This window comes from Corapipo altera, unplaced genomic scaffold (assembly GCF_003945725.1).
Source record: "Corapipo altera isolate COAL_440 unplaced genomic scaffold, ASM394572v1 111, whole genome shotgun sequence".
NCBI lineage: Eukaryota > Metazoa > Chordata > Aves > Passeriformes > Pipridae > Corapipo > Corapipo altera.
This window is the reverse complement of record NW_020884973.1, coordinates 144,584-157,005: the sequence shown is the minus strand read 5'-3', so window position 1 is coordinate 157,005 and position 12,422 is coordinate 144,584. Positions and strand designations below refer to the sequence as shown.

General features: G+C 41.9%; 1 protein-coding gene across 3 annotated transcripts in view; it reads right to left on the bottom strand.

The window, feature by feature from the left end:
• Window positions 1-12,422, bottom strand: part of KCNIP1 (potassium voltage-gated channel interacting protein 1) — a 469,203-nt gene that overhangs the window by 323,722 nt on the left and 133,059 nt on the right. Inside the window, exon 1 of one of the 3 annotated variants that reach the window (XM_027665228.1) lies at window positions 8,160-8,255. The exons of the other annotated variants lie outside the window; for them this stretch is intronic. The gene's annotated coding sequence lies outside the window, so the exon portion shown is untranslated. Of the gene's footprint in view, window positions 1-8,159; window positions 8,256-12,422 lie in introns of those variants that run through there. 3 annotated transcript variants of the gene reach the window in all.

The following is a 12,422-nucleotide window of genomic DNA, read 5'->3' as shown; positions in this document are numbered from 1 at the left end:
AAAATTTCCATGGAAAGACACACCTATGAGATACACATGACTTTGCTTCTAAGCTGGTCTTTAAGGCACTTGAGTGCCATAGCCCTTCTCGGCAGCACAGAATTGTTGGTTCAATCATTACTGGCTCTTTTCTCCTTCCTATCATTTATGGTGCTAATGAATTTGGACTAATTACACAATTGAGTCAGCTTATATTCCATAGACATTATCCTTCATAGCTATTAAGAAAAAGAACTAAGAGATTTTTTATAAACATTTTCTCTAGCCTGTGATATTGCTGTGCTTGTTCCACAGGGCAGATACGCTTCCTGCACTCTGCTTTAGAGTCACGCCATGCCAGGCCCTGCAGTGTGCCGATGGAACTCCCCTCTCTGCGTTCTGTTTTAAGGGGCTGCAGCCTGTCACAGGATGGGTGAGCACACACATTGCCCATGCACCCTGTCTCCTGCTGCAGTTCAGATCCAGCGGGTTTTGATAAGGGCAAGGAAAGCAAGTGAGAGGAGACAGGCATGGCAAGCAGGTGAGAAGAGAGAAGCTGAAGAGCTCTAGCCTAGAACACCCTATTTCTGAAGGAACAGGCAACAGGCCTGACTTTCTGTCAAAAATACAGTTGACAGGACAAACTCAAACTTGTTGCAGTTAAGCTCCTTTCCCTGCATTTTTTGTTTCTAAAATGTGCTACATTAAACTAGGAAGGGAAAAATAACCCAAAAAACTTCTACCGTTCTCCTCCTACAGCAGGGACCCTGACAGCGCACGTCCCCAGCACATGGCACCCTGCCACACAAGCTACACTGATTTTTCTCAATATGCAATGTGCTCCCAACCAGAGGGGTCTTCAGAAGCAATGTGATCATATTCCCCCAAAAGGGATCTCCAAAGCACAAATAGCAACTCTGAAAAATACTTAGCCACCCTAAGTCTGAAAAACAATTGCTCAGCACCACAAAAGTAAAACAGAGGGAAAGGCGTCACCTTTGGACACCATACTTAGATTTTTCCAACTCTAACAGAGTAATATGGATTTTTTCCATTAATATATTTTATAGGCAATAGAAAAGCACCACCAGGCAAAGGAGTATTTTCTATTTCAGATTGACATCATGGCAGATGAATGTTAAGTATCATGACATGTAAAAAAATGCTGTACTAGCCTGAATATCAGAGAGGGAGGACACAGGAGCCCCATTCTGCCTTTTTCTTTATAACAACCTCAGCAAGCAGTACTTTCCTTTGAGCTATTTCTCTGTTTTGTCCCAACCTAGAGATGCTTTTCTCCTAGAGGCAGAATAAACTTTTTATTACATGTTCATAGTCCAACTGTGTAAGACTATAAGTAACATTTTTTTGGAAAGGTTATTCATGAAAGTGGGTTTCTTGATTAACCATGCTTTAGGATTCAGATGACTCTTATTACTGTGGCATCCAAAGAGAACATTTAATACCCAAAGAAAAATATCTCTCTTTTTTCCTGATCACCAGTGATATTTTCCCACCTGTTGAAAAGTTGCTAAGATTATGTTAATTTTAGTTTGGGTAGAGTAAAGTAAGGTCACAGGCTTAATTAATTTTAAGGGAAAAAACCCAAACTGCTTTTAATTTTTCCTTTTTTCATAAGTGAAATTCACATAGTTCTGTGAAATATTTTGATCAAAAAAGCCTGAATTTAAAAACATAGGTAATCTAAAAAAAGCAGCAATTGTTTTCAACTAGTTGGTCACTATTCTACAGAAAAATGAAGTTTTTCACTCAAGTTTCTGATGTGAAAATATTTCTGGAACTTTTTTTTTTACCTCTTGCATTTGAAAATTGAAAACAGATTCTATGAGGAAAAAAATTTTTAATAACTTTTTTAAAAAGGCATAGTCACAGATTTAATAGTCTCTGTTGTTACTGAATACAAGCTTTCCCAAGGAAATTCCTCCCAAAAGCAGCACAGGCTCAGGCCGTGCTGCAGACGACAGGGAGGGACTCACCTGCTGCTGTTTCAGGACCCTTTTAAGTTTCTTTCTCCTGCCCATCCAGGCCCCCCAGGCATAGCCAGGCAGCTCTGCCAGCCTCCACAAGGGAGAGCTGAGCCAACCTTCACACTCTTCTTCCACAGGCCCTGTCAAGGGCAGCATTTTTCCTGCTTTATTTGCCATGGGTTGCAGCATGTGCCATGCTGGCAGGAAATGATTCTATTCCCATGTTCTCTGCCTGAGGCTCTGGTACAGTCTTTATGGAGGCACTCACTCGTCACCTCTCCTTCACCATCACCAGTCTTCAACCCTCAGCCAAGCAGACCTCAAAATCACCACAAGTCCATGCACACAAAGCCACCCGGTTCCAGTTAATGCATCGCACTGCACTCTCCCATTTGACATCCTACAAAAGGCACCATCAGCTCTGCAGGACACCATGCCTAGCTTGCAAAAACCATACTTCCCTCCACTCTTCCACAGTTAGGATGCTCCAAACATAGTCTGGACAGACACAGTATCTGCTGCAGTTAGTTGGCTCCAAGTATGCATTCTACCAATCTAAGACATCCACAGAGAGCAAGAGGTGCTTGAGTCTGTATGAGGCAGAGACACACTGTGATTCACTGCAGGCAGATCTCATGCACCATTATGTTCAAGGCTACAGTTCTTTCTGACTTATAGGGCAAGAAATTCAGCTGACTTTGGGACCTCCTCCAAGAAAGCAAGTCTCTACTATGCTCTCAGAAATCTGATACCTTATCTCCATTTCTTCCCTCTTTTTTACTTCCATCTAGTGCAAGTCATTCCTACTGAAAGAGTTTCTGAAGACTCTGTTTTCTGCCCCTTTTCCCCTGAGGGAAGGCTAACAGTCACCCCAAGCACTGAGGCTCTCACTTAGAGACCATAAATACAAGAGATGAATTTCTACACTACTGTGGGGTATTGCAGACAGTGAGTGCTGAGACTACTTTGCCTTCACTGCACTAGAAATATCGTCCTGGGCAGAGACTATGGAGGTGCAACTTTCAGCTTCATAAATCATCATGAAATTGTCCATTTAGTTTTATTCTTGGGATTAGAGCTGGAAAATAGTGTGAGAGAAAAATGGCGGGTGTCAATGTTCTTACTGATTCTCTTCATCGTTTCAGATGTTGTGGTGAAGTTATTCTGATACCACTGTGAAGGCAGAGCTTGAGAGCAGAGCATGCTGTGCCAAGAGCTGCTGGGTTCTGTGGAGGCATATCCTCAGGGAATTACATGCAGGATGCCTCTCCTGCCTTTGGGGTGCCCAGGGCAGTCTGGGCAAATGAGGTGCTCTGCCCTTCCTCTCTCTATGAAGAAGGCTTATCAAGACACTCAGTTAGCCCTTGCTAAAAGTAAAGGGGAATCTCCTGGCTGACTGATGAGTTACTCATGGCAGTGCAGAGTTGTTAGTATCTAGAAGCAAGACACTGGGGTTAGCAACAGGACTGATGCAGAGGCCATGACAAGGCAAAGGGGCAATTTTCCTGCCAAGGGTCCAGCTGAGCTCTTCAAGGGGACATGTACAAACACGCACGGTAACTGCAAAGCACTGAAGAGTGCACATCTTCTGTGTAGTGTGTATTCACAGTGCAATGAGTTTGCAAAATTCTTCCTTATTTTGAAGACTTCTAAGAAAGAAGCAGAGTGGAAAGGACATACGTGGAAGTGGAGAGGGAGGTGACTTTTTTAACACCTCCAAGGGAGACTAGAGGAATTTGAATTCAGAGCAGTAGTTCAGATATGTAGGAGCAAAAGACATCATATATGGGGGCTTTAAATGACACGACCATTAATTCAACTTCCCCTTTCTTTGGCTATTGCGAGTGAAGGAAGTGCAAGTTTAAAAAACTCAAATATGACAACAACAAAAAAACAATCCATACACATTCATTTTGCTATACAAATAAAGGTCATACTTACATGCTGTCATACTCACATGCTGTCATACTCCTCCAGGCTTCTAATCCTGCCAGTGACATTAGAATGTAAAATGGCCAAGCTGTATTCTTGGTTGGAATTTGGGAATCAAAACAGCTCTAGGACTTTACTGACATTACAGCCAGGGGGGTGAGCTAGCAGAGAATGATGTCTGATGGCTGGCTGCACCTCCTCTTCATTAGGAACCAGAAAAAGGGTTTTGCCCTAAGCTAAGGCAAGTGACAGAGTTGATTTTGCATAGGACAAACAGAATTTATATTTTCCATGGGTGAGCAATAAAGAGACAGAGAGGCTGCTGACTGAGTTAATCATGTCCAAAATTCAAATTACACGCTCAATATTAAGTAATATTTCATTTAATGTTTAACTACAGTGTGGATTTTTAAATTATATTAAGTTACTCTAAAAACACTTTACTTCAGCTAAACTCTTTTTCTGCTCACAAATATGTATGCAGTGTTAGTGATGATAGAACATACAGATTTATGACATCATCTATTATTTTTCTGACTGAATTCTCCTTAGTGTGTGCACATGCAGGGAGGCCGAGGAGGCACACAGCTGAGAGCAGAGGATGTGCAGAAACCAGCTCAGGGGACAAATGCAATAGACATAAGCACAAAGAGAAATACTTAACAATTCATGGAATGGTACCCTGTGGGAAAAATACTGTTCACTCATGTAACTGAAAGGCTATGTCTTAACACAGGCTCACAGGGGAGGGGAATAACATTGCACAAACACTAGTAATTCTGATTTTCTACTTCAGAGCACTTGATATAGTTAAAAAATGAAAATTGACTGATCCCTGTATATTGCAGAAAATGTCCTCTTTTCCTAGAAGAGAAAAAAAATCCCATTCTGTGCAGCCTGAGGACGATCTGCACACCAGGACACACATCTCTAACACTTGGGCTGAAGGTCAGTCTACAGAAGCAGACATGAGAGGCAGGTAGTTATCCCTCTGTAGACTTTATGCTCTGAAGATAATATAACAGCAAGTTAAACGTGTTTCAGTAGCCCCATTTTGCATATGGAACAGATACAGATATGGGTATGGTGGATTTTTCCTCAGGGACAGAAGGGTAGTCACACAGGTTATCTTTAGCCTAACAAGGAGGCTGACAGTCAGAGCCTGGTTCTGGAGGGTGAGTCACATCAGCTCTCAGTCCCTCTCTAGAGGGGCTGCTTATCCCCTGCTCTCTTTACAGAGGCTCCTGGAGAGATAAGCCCCACCAGGCTGAAATTAGACTTTGCAAATTCCTTCCTGTATCTAAGCAGCTCAGAGTCATACTGATCTCCGGATTTGCTGCCAGCAGGGATTTTCATTGCATCGTGCTGGCAGGGAGCATGGTTTTACTGCTTCCCTCCACCAATGGAAACAGTCATATCTCATCTCATCAGCTCTTTGCTGTGGTAGGACTGCCAGATACAGGCAACTCCTGGTCTTATCTGGTTCCAGTGTGTGTGCACATTGGTAAGCTTTTCTCTTGTTGACCAAAATACTATGGTCTTCTCTATCCATTTTTGACAGGGAAAACATCTTCCCAGACATGACAATGGTCATATAAAGCCTCCAGTTGTGAGCTTGCCTGTTTTTAAGCTGCATGAGAAGGTGAGAGCCGCATTCTTAGCTTGAATGCCTTCAGAGATCAGAAACAGAGGTCTTAATTATTTCTGCTCAAAGACCATCCAAGGGATAGAACCTCCCCTCCATCCCAGTGCCCTACAGTGGCTAATGAAAAGAAAAATTAACACAAGCAGATGTGAGCAGAGACTGTTCAGTGAATCAAGTAGATAGCCTGATGTGCCATTCATTTCACACACTTCACATTCACATCTTTGTTACAATTCTCATGTCAATTTGACTGTCAGGCTGATTTTATTCCCCCTCTTTGTTGGCTTCTGTTTCCTTCTTGGTTGCTCCCCCCACGCCTCCAGCCCAATCAGGCAGTGCTGGCAATCAACAGTTACATCAGTATGAAGCCTGGGTTAGTAAGAGGACAACAGAACCTGCAGAGTCTTACTACATGTATTTGATACTTTTATGTCAGGAATTGAGCTGGTTTCCAAAAGAGACTAAGCTCATTTAAACTGCTCCTTTCAGGAGAACCAAAGAATTTCACTTAAGAGTGAAAGGTATAAAATGCAATTCTGCTAGGTAAATTAAGAGGGTTCACAGGCTCATTTGTCTGTCCCCAAACAAGTCATAGAGATCATAATCTCTTTCTGTATGCAGTGAAAACTATTAAAATTCTATAAGCATCCCACATTGATAGCTTCTAAAAATTCAAAGAGGTACCACACTAGACGCAGTAGAATCCATATTTCAAATACAGATATTCTAACCTGTGTTGCTCATAGAAAAGGCAGTATGGTTTATTATGTACTCTATGAGAAGCTCCAGGGACTGTCTTTTAAAGCAGCACTGAGCACAGTTGCCTGGGGTTTGGGACTTTTGAGTTTCAGATGATCCTCAGTCCACACAGGTGCCCCAGAAAATAGCAGTTTTGCTGTCACCAGATGACTGGCTGGTGATGTTTGCACAGAGAACTGATGGAGACATTTATCCCTCATCTGAGGTTTCCCAATACAGAGAGAAGTATGTTAACTACCTCAGAGGACACTGATAGAACAATCCAAAGATAACCTGAATTTTTAATAAAAGAGAAAATATTCCCTAAATCAAAAAACTTAAATGTCTCTCAGGCAGTGCCATGGTCATATAGATGCAGTGAATCATTAATAGTGAACAGCTGGAAGGCTGTTTAACTTAGCAGTGCTATGAAATAATCAAATACACAACATTTACCAAATTGCTTTCTACTCATTCCAGCTTCTAGCAATATTTGACAAGTGAAGATGATAGACAGCTTTACACCAGACTCTGCATCTGTAGCTCCACAAAGTACCTTCCCCATCATCTTGCTGAATCAGATCTTGGTGTACCTATAGTGTACGGCCCTCCCTGACAGGTACGGCTGCAGAGTCTTTCTGTTACCATGTGCCTCAACCACAACTATCAACACAAATTATGACAACTTTAATCTTCCTGTCCCACGTAAAATATGTACGATTTGTCTCAGAAATTAAAGGGCAAAGATGACACCCTCAGATACCAGAGCTGATTATTCATAGTCCCTCAAAGACCCTTAGTTGCTAGAACTGCTAGAACAAGTGCTTGTAAGAGAAGGTATACTGAATTGGGAAAGAAAGAAGGGATTTCCTTTTGCTTTTCACCTGTCACTGTTACTACAGAGATAAATAACAGATGTAAAAATTACCTTTTGGATATGTGTAGCACAATTTGATCTGTCATTCTAAGAAGGCACACAGATATCTCCTGAAGCTCACATTATTTACTCATTCTATGACTGTTACAAAAGAATACTGTTCCATGGCATGTCATCTCATGGCATAATTTACCTCAATCCTTACTGCATACACTTAGCTGCCTTGTTGCTTTACTCAATTTCACCTCAACAGTTGCCCAGCTCTTTCATTCAGAAGGTAACCTTCAAGATCAGAATTTTCTGAGATCATGACTTCCTTACTGGCTAAACAGGCACATTATACATTTACCAAGAATAAAAACACTCAGTAGAAATTAAAGTTGGAACACAAAGAACACTATATAAGCTGAAAGCTTGGCATCTTATTACTGAGAAAACTTTACAAAATCTAGAAGGCTGAGAGGAAAAGAGGCAGCGAGCAGCTGGCTAGCAGGATACAAAGCATGCTTGTACACAAAGCTGTACAACATACATCTCTATACCTATTTTATCAGACTGGTTAAATAGCTCCACAATTACCGCCACATGAAAATTTCCAGCACTGCAGTCTACTGCAGTACAAGGTATTTTCTCTCACTTCTCCTCTTGCAATTCCCACAGCAACAATGAAGCAGGAAAAACTTACAAATTGTGTCTGATTTAGCATGCACACAATCCCCATACTCCCACCACAGCCAGCAAGAATGAGCAATGGATTTTGTTTGAGAGAGCAAGTCACATTACATGAAAAATGGTAAGACAGATAAATCTAAGTCTCATGCTCAGAATTTGAGACAAACAAGCTAAAAGGAAAAAAAGCAGCTTTAGCTGCACAAAGGCTTCCAGTGGGCTGTGTTCAGAGCACATGTGTAGGTGACCCCACACACAGGCAAACGCGTGCCTCTTTGTGCCCCCATACTGGCCTGGCTGCATGCAAAGGAACATGTGAATCTTGTCTTACCTACAAACCATCAACCTGTTTCCTTTATAGAAGAACAAGATGATGATAAAGAATCAGGTAGTTTATCCTCTGTCAGCTGCACCAGCTCATAGGAAGACAGAACTTCATCTGCAGTGTGTGTTCACACAGTTTTTAATCAAAACCTATCCCTGCCCCCAAGCTAGTTAGCTGCCAAAGAGTGGGGAAAGAAGGCCTCATGAAACATAAAAGTGGCTCTTCAAAACCTTTTTTAGAAGAAAAAACTGCTGAAGTTCATCCAGAAGGCAGGAGCCCCTTCTCCTAAAAAGTGACCATCAGAGGCAAGTGTATAATTAATTATTCAGTGATAAAACCTCATCTCCAGATGGATGCTGACCACTTAGCACAGCTCCTAGCATGCTGTTCATCAAACATATGGCTCCTCTGACCTCAATTACTGAGGCTTTCATGTGAGTTACTTCTGAGAAACTATTCCAAAGTTCTGGTGGAGCTGTGAACAAAGGGTTGTAGTAATGGAAGTTCAGATTTATATAATCCTCCACATAGCCAAAGTGACCTTACAAAGTCAGGGAAATAATTTCAGAACATAACTAAATGTTCATGCAAAGGTTTGAGCATCTTTGCAACTCCTTTGTCAACACAAGCAATTTTGATATTTGTTTTTGGAAATTAAATGTGAAATAACTAGAAAAAAATACTTGATATGTGTGAAAAGATGGCTGGGCGTAAAATTAAATGAAACTGAGAAGTTATATTCACATCCTAATATAAGTTATAATGGTACAGAAATTATAGGTTAAAATGCAGCTGCTCCTCCCTGGATGGAACGCAGCTGGAAGCTCCATGGGGATTCCTCATACAACAGTAAGAACCTGCCAAGGGAGAAGGAACAGAGGGTGAAGCAAAGTGGAGACACCATGGCCAGGTTCTGTGGAAATCCTTGTAGGGAGGGGGACTCAATCATACCCTGCAGTCAGATACTGTCTGTAACAGACAGATAACATATAAATGCCAAAAATTATGTTTAGCCATTGTTTCTGCCTGTCAAAAACTCCCTAACAAAAATTCTGTGTCAGTTTTCCACCAGAAGTTCTCACCAGGATTTTCCCACTGGAGTTTTCCTGCCAAAAGATCCTGGTATTGTTCATGGTTATCATATCTCTGTGAACATCTGAATAGGGCTACGTGCCAAGAAACCACACACAACCTCCTTTGAATACTATAAAAGATGAACAGGAATTTGGGAAGAGCAGGGAAAGAGGAGTGAGAAAGAGAGTTGGCTGTAACAGCTAAAAATCTCTTCTCCGCCTCGCCCTCACCTTTTCTTCTGCCACCGTAAGCTGCCTGCCGTCACCAGAGACTGGACTTCTGCCATCTTGAAGTGGACTGAGACCCACCGTGCCACTTGCGTGAGTTTTTTCACCCTGATCATATTTCTGAGGGCCGAGAGGTGCAGACCTAGACCTCCGCACGGCCTGGGGCCACCCGGTGTGAGCGGCGTGAGCGGCGGCGAGGCCCACAGCCTGGCTGCATTCCAGAGAACTAAGACCCCCTGCAGCTAAAGAGACAATATCTAAGGCGGCAGAGACCGGAGGAAAAAAAAGGCAAAAACTGCTTCTCTCTCTCCCCCCCCCCCCCCGCCACCCCCACAGACCAGCTCGGATACAAAGGTAGTTTTTGGTGATAATCTTTTCTCTGCTTCTAAAAGTAATCTTAGCATTTTCTAACCTTTTCTTATTTTTAGCTCTTTCTCTTTGCATCTCTTAGCAATTAATAAAAACAGTTTTGGTATCAACAGATAACTTGTATGAGTTTTAATTTTGCTCAAGGGAATATTCGAATCTAAAAGTTCTTTCTGCAATATTTAAGCAGATCGTAACACTGTCACAGCAATCCTCAGACCTTGAGTTGCCACAATTTTATATCAATAAAGGGTGTTATTCCATAAACTTAATGTGAGTCCTTAACGGGCCCTGGCAGTCACCAGCAGTGGGTAATATACTCAAATAAAGTGGAAGACCTGCTGAGGAGTCATAAAGTGGGAAGATCTGCTGTGGAGTCTCCCTTATGTTGATGGTGTGTGTCCCTGAATAAGTCAGTCGAACGCCCTCTGATCCAGTAGCACTGTTCAGTGAAAGGTCCCATAAGGGCACACTGACAGACTGGTCGGGCACAAGGGTCTCGACTTTCCTGGGTCACTGACAGATAAATCAGGCACCAAGGCTGGAGGAAATCTCCCCTTTTCACGTGACAATATGCCTTGTGATGCAAGTAAACACATTAAAAAACTAGTAGGAAAGAGATGAGATGAGATGAAAGCCCACTTTCAAGAGCCTTGGAGCAGAATGGCGAAGTTCTGCTGGAAAGGTAAAATGCTGCCCCATCAGAAAATGAGTCATCAGTGCATTTTCTGAATTCTGCTTTCCATTTTAATGGCGTAACAAAAGACCTATTAAATTCTATGGCAGAAACTTGTGTTCACCCACTCATTCAACCCACCTTTGGAGAATATTCCCTAAGTACGTGAACTCCCAATTTTCAATAGACCCCAGGAGACCACCACATTTTTTAATTTAAACTACATGAAATTTGCAATTTAAACTAATTGCTTGAGTTCTGCTGTTTCAGCTAAGATCTTGATTGAGATTTAATCAAAAACTTCAAACCAACACCTTGTGTTTTAAGGCACTGAATGGAAAAAATTGACTATTTTAGGATCAGTTCACATTGTCACCAAAAATTGCTGATTTGGCACGGGATCTAAGGTCTCACTGTACTTGCTAAAGCAAACATATTACTTCCTAGCTTCTGGATATGTTTTGATACTCATCACTTCTGACACCTATTATCATCCTCCTCATCACATCACTAAGATGGTGAGCATGAGCTGCTTCAACAGTAAACCATAGCAGGGACTCACTGATAGGGATAGGGACCACACGGGGACAAGAAAATTGGTTTTCTTCTCAGATGTCTCCCAGATATGTACATCCTGGTGGACTACAAATGCTACATTGTCCAAATGTGAAGAAAAGACATGGAAAGACAGATGAGCATATCACAGACATGAAAATGTGGAAGAGAAACAACAATCCAAAATGAACTATGCAAATCTGAAAAATATAGCTGAGAAATTATATCTCACTTGTCGTATTAGTGTTAAAACAAGCTGGATTAACCCTCTAAAAGCTGCTTGTCATTATACTGATGCTATTTTCGAACCGAAAAGACAGATTATTCAAACTTCATCTATGTCAAAAAACATGACAACACAAGGAATGTAATCCTCATGTTTTAAAGCTGGCGTACTTAAATCAGCAGCAAGCACAGCTGTTGGGCTGTAAGTGTGACTTAGCATAGCAGAGCTCAATAGTTTCTCACATGAAAACAGATATACTTCCAGAAACATGACTATATTGATATAATTGTATCTACCACAGACGTAATTTACTGTCTCACACTGGAAGAGAGTTAAAGCAGCACAATTCTTATGCCTTCAGGTCAGGTTGTGGCAAGGGAGGAGCAGGACCAATAACTGAGGCTTGAGAAGACATACATCAACGCACTTTGGAGACCAACTGACGTCTTTGGTAGTATCAACAGCCTTTAAACTTCCACAGAAAAGTGGTAGAAAAATTAGCTGTCTTCAAAACGTGCCTGACCTCATCCAACTGTTTCTAAAATGAAGAATTCCTACCACCAAACAGGTTTTCATTTCCAGTTATGAAGTGAAGGAAATACAACCAAATATTTACAGAAACAAATTTGTCTAGGCCAAGCTACTGGCATCGTACATCTTTACAAAGCAGACATGGCATCTGAAATCTGGGATTTCCAGCACCACAGAGTAGAACTGAGCAGAGCAGCAGCTACAAAACAAACTCCATTTTCTACCAATAATCAAGGGTTTTGGGTTTTCCCAGGTCTCCTCCCTGTATTTACTGACCAGGGCAGATTCTTTGCCCAGTCCCTAGCACCCTGCAGCAAGACAGGCAGGAACACCTGTCTTTAAGGCAAACTGGAAAATGTATCTTTTTTTTGTTATTCTCTGCTGTGTACATCTCTGGCATATGAAAAGCAATTCAGCTCCCACCCCCTACAGCCCTGGTCCCAGCCCCTTCTACTGCTGTTGGTTATGCAGTACCAGCAGGGACACTCATTCAAGGGTCTTTCTGATCCTCTGGGGTTTCTGCATAGATGTCTTGACCATTCCACACACAAGGTAGTTCACACTTTTTGGCAGCAGCTGTGGACAAAATCTGCATTTCATTCTCTACATTTCAC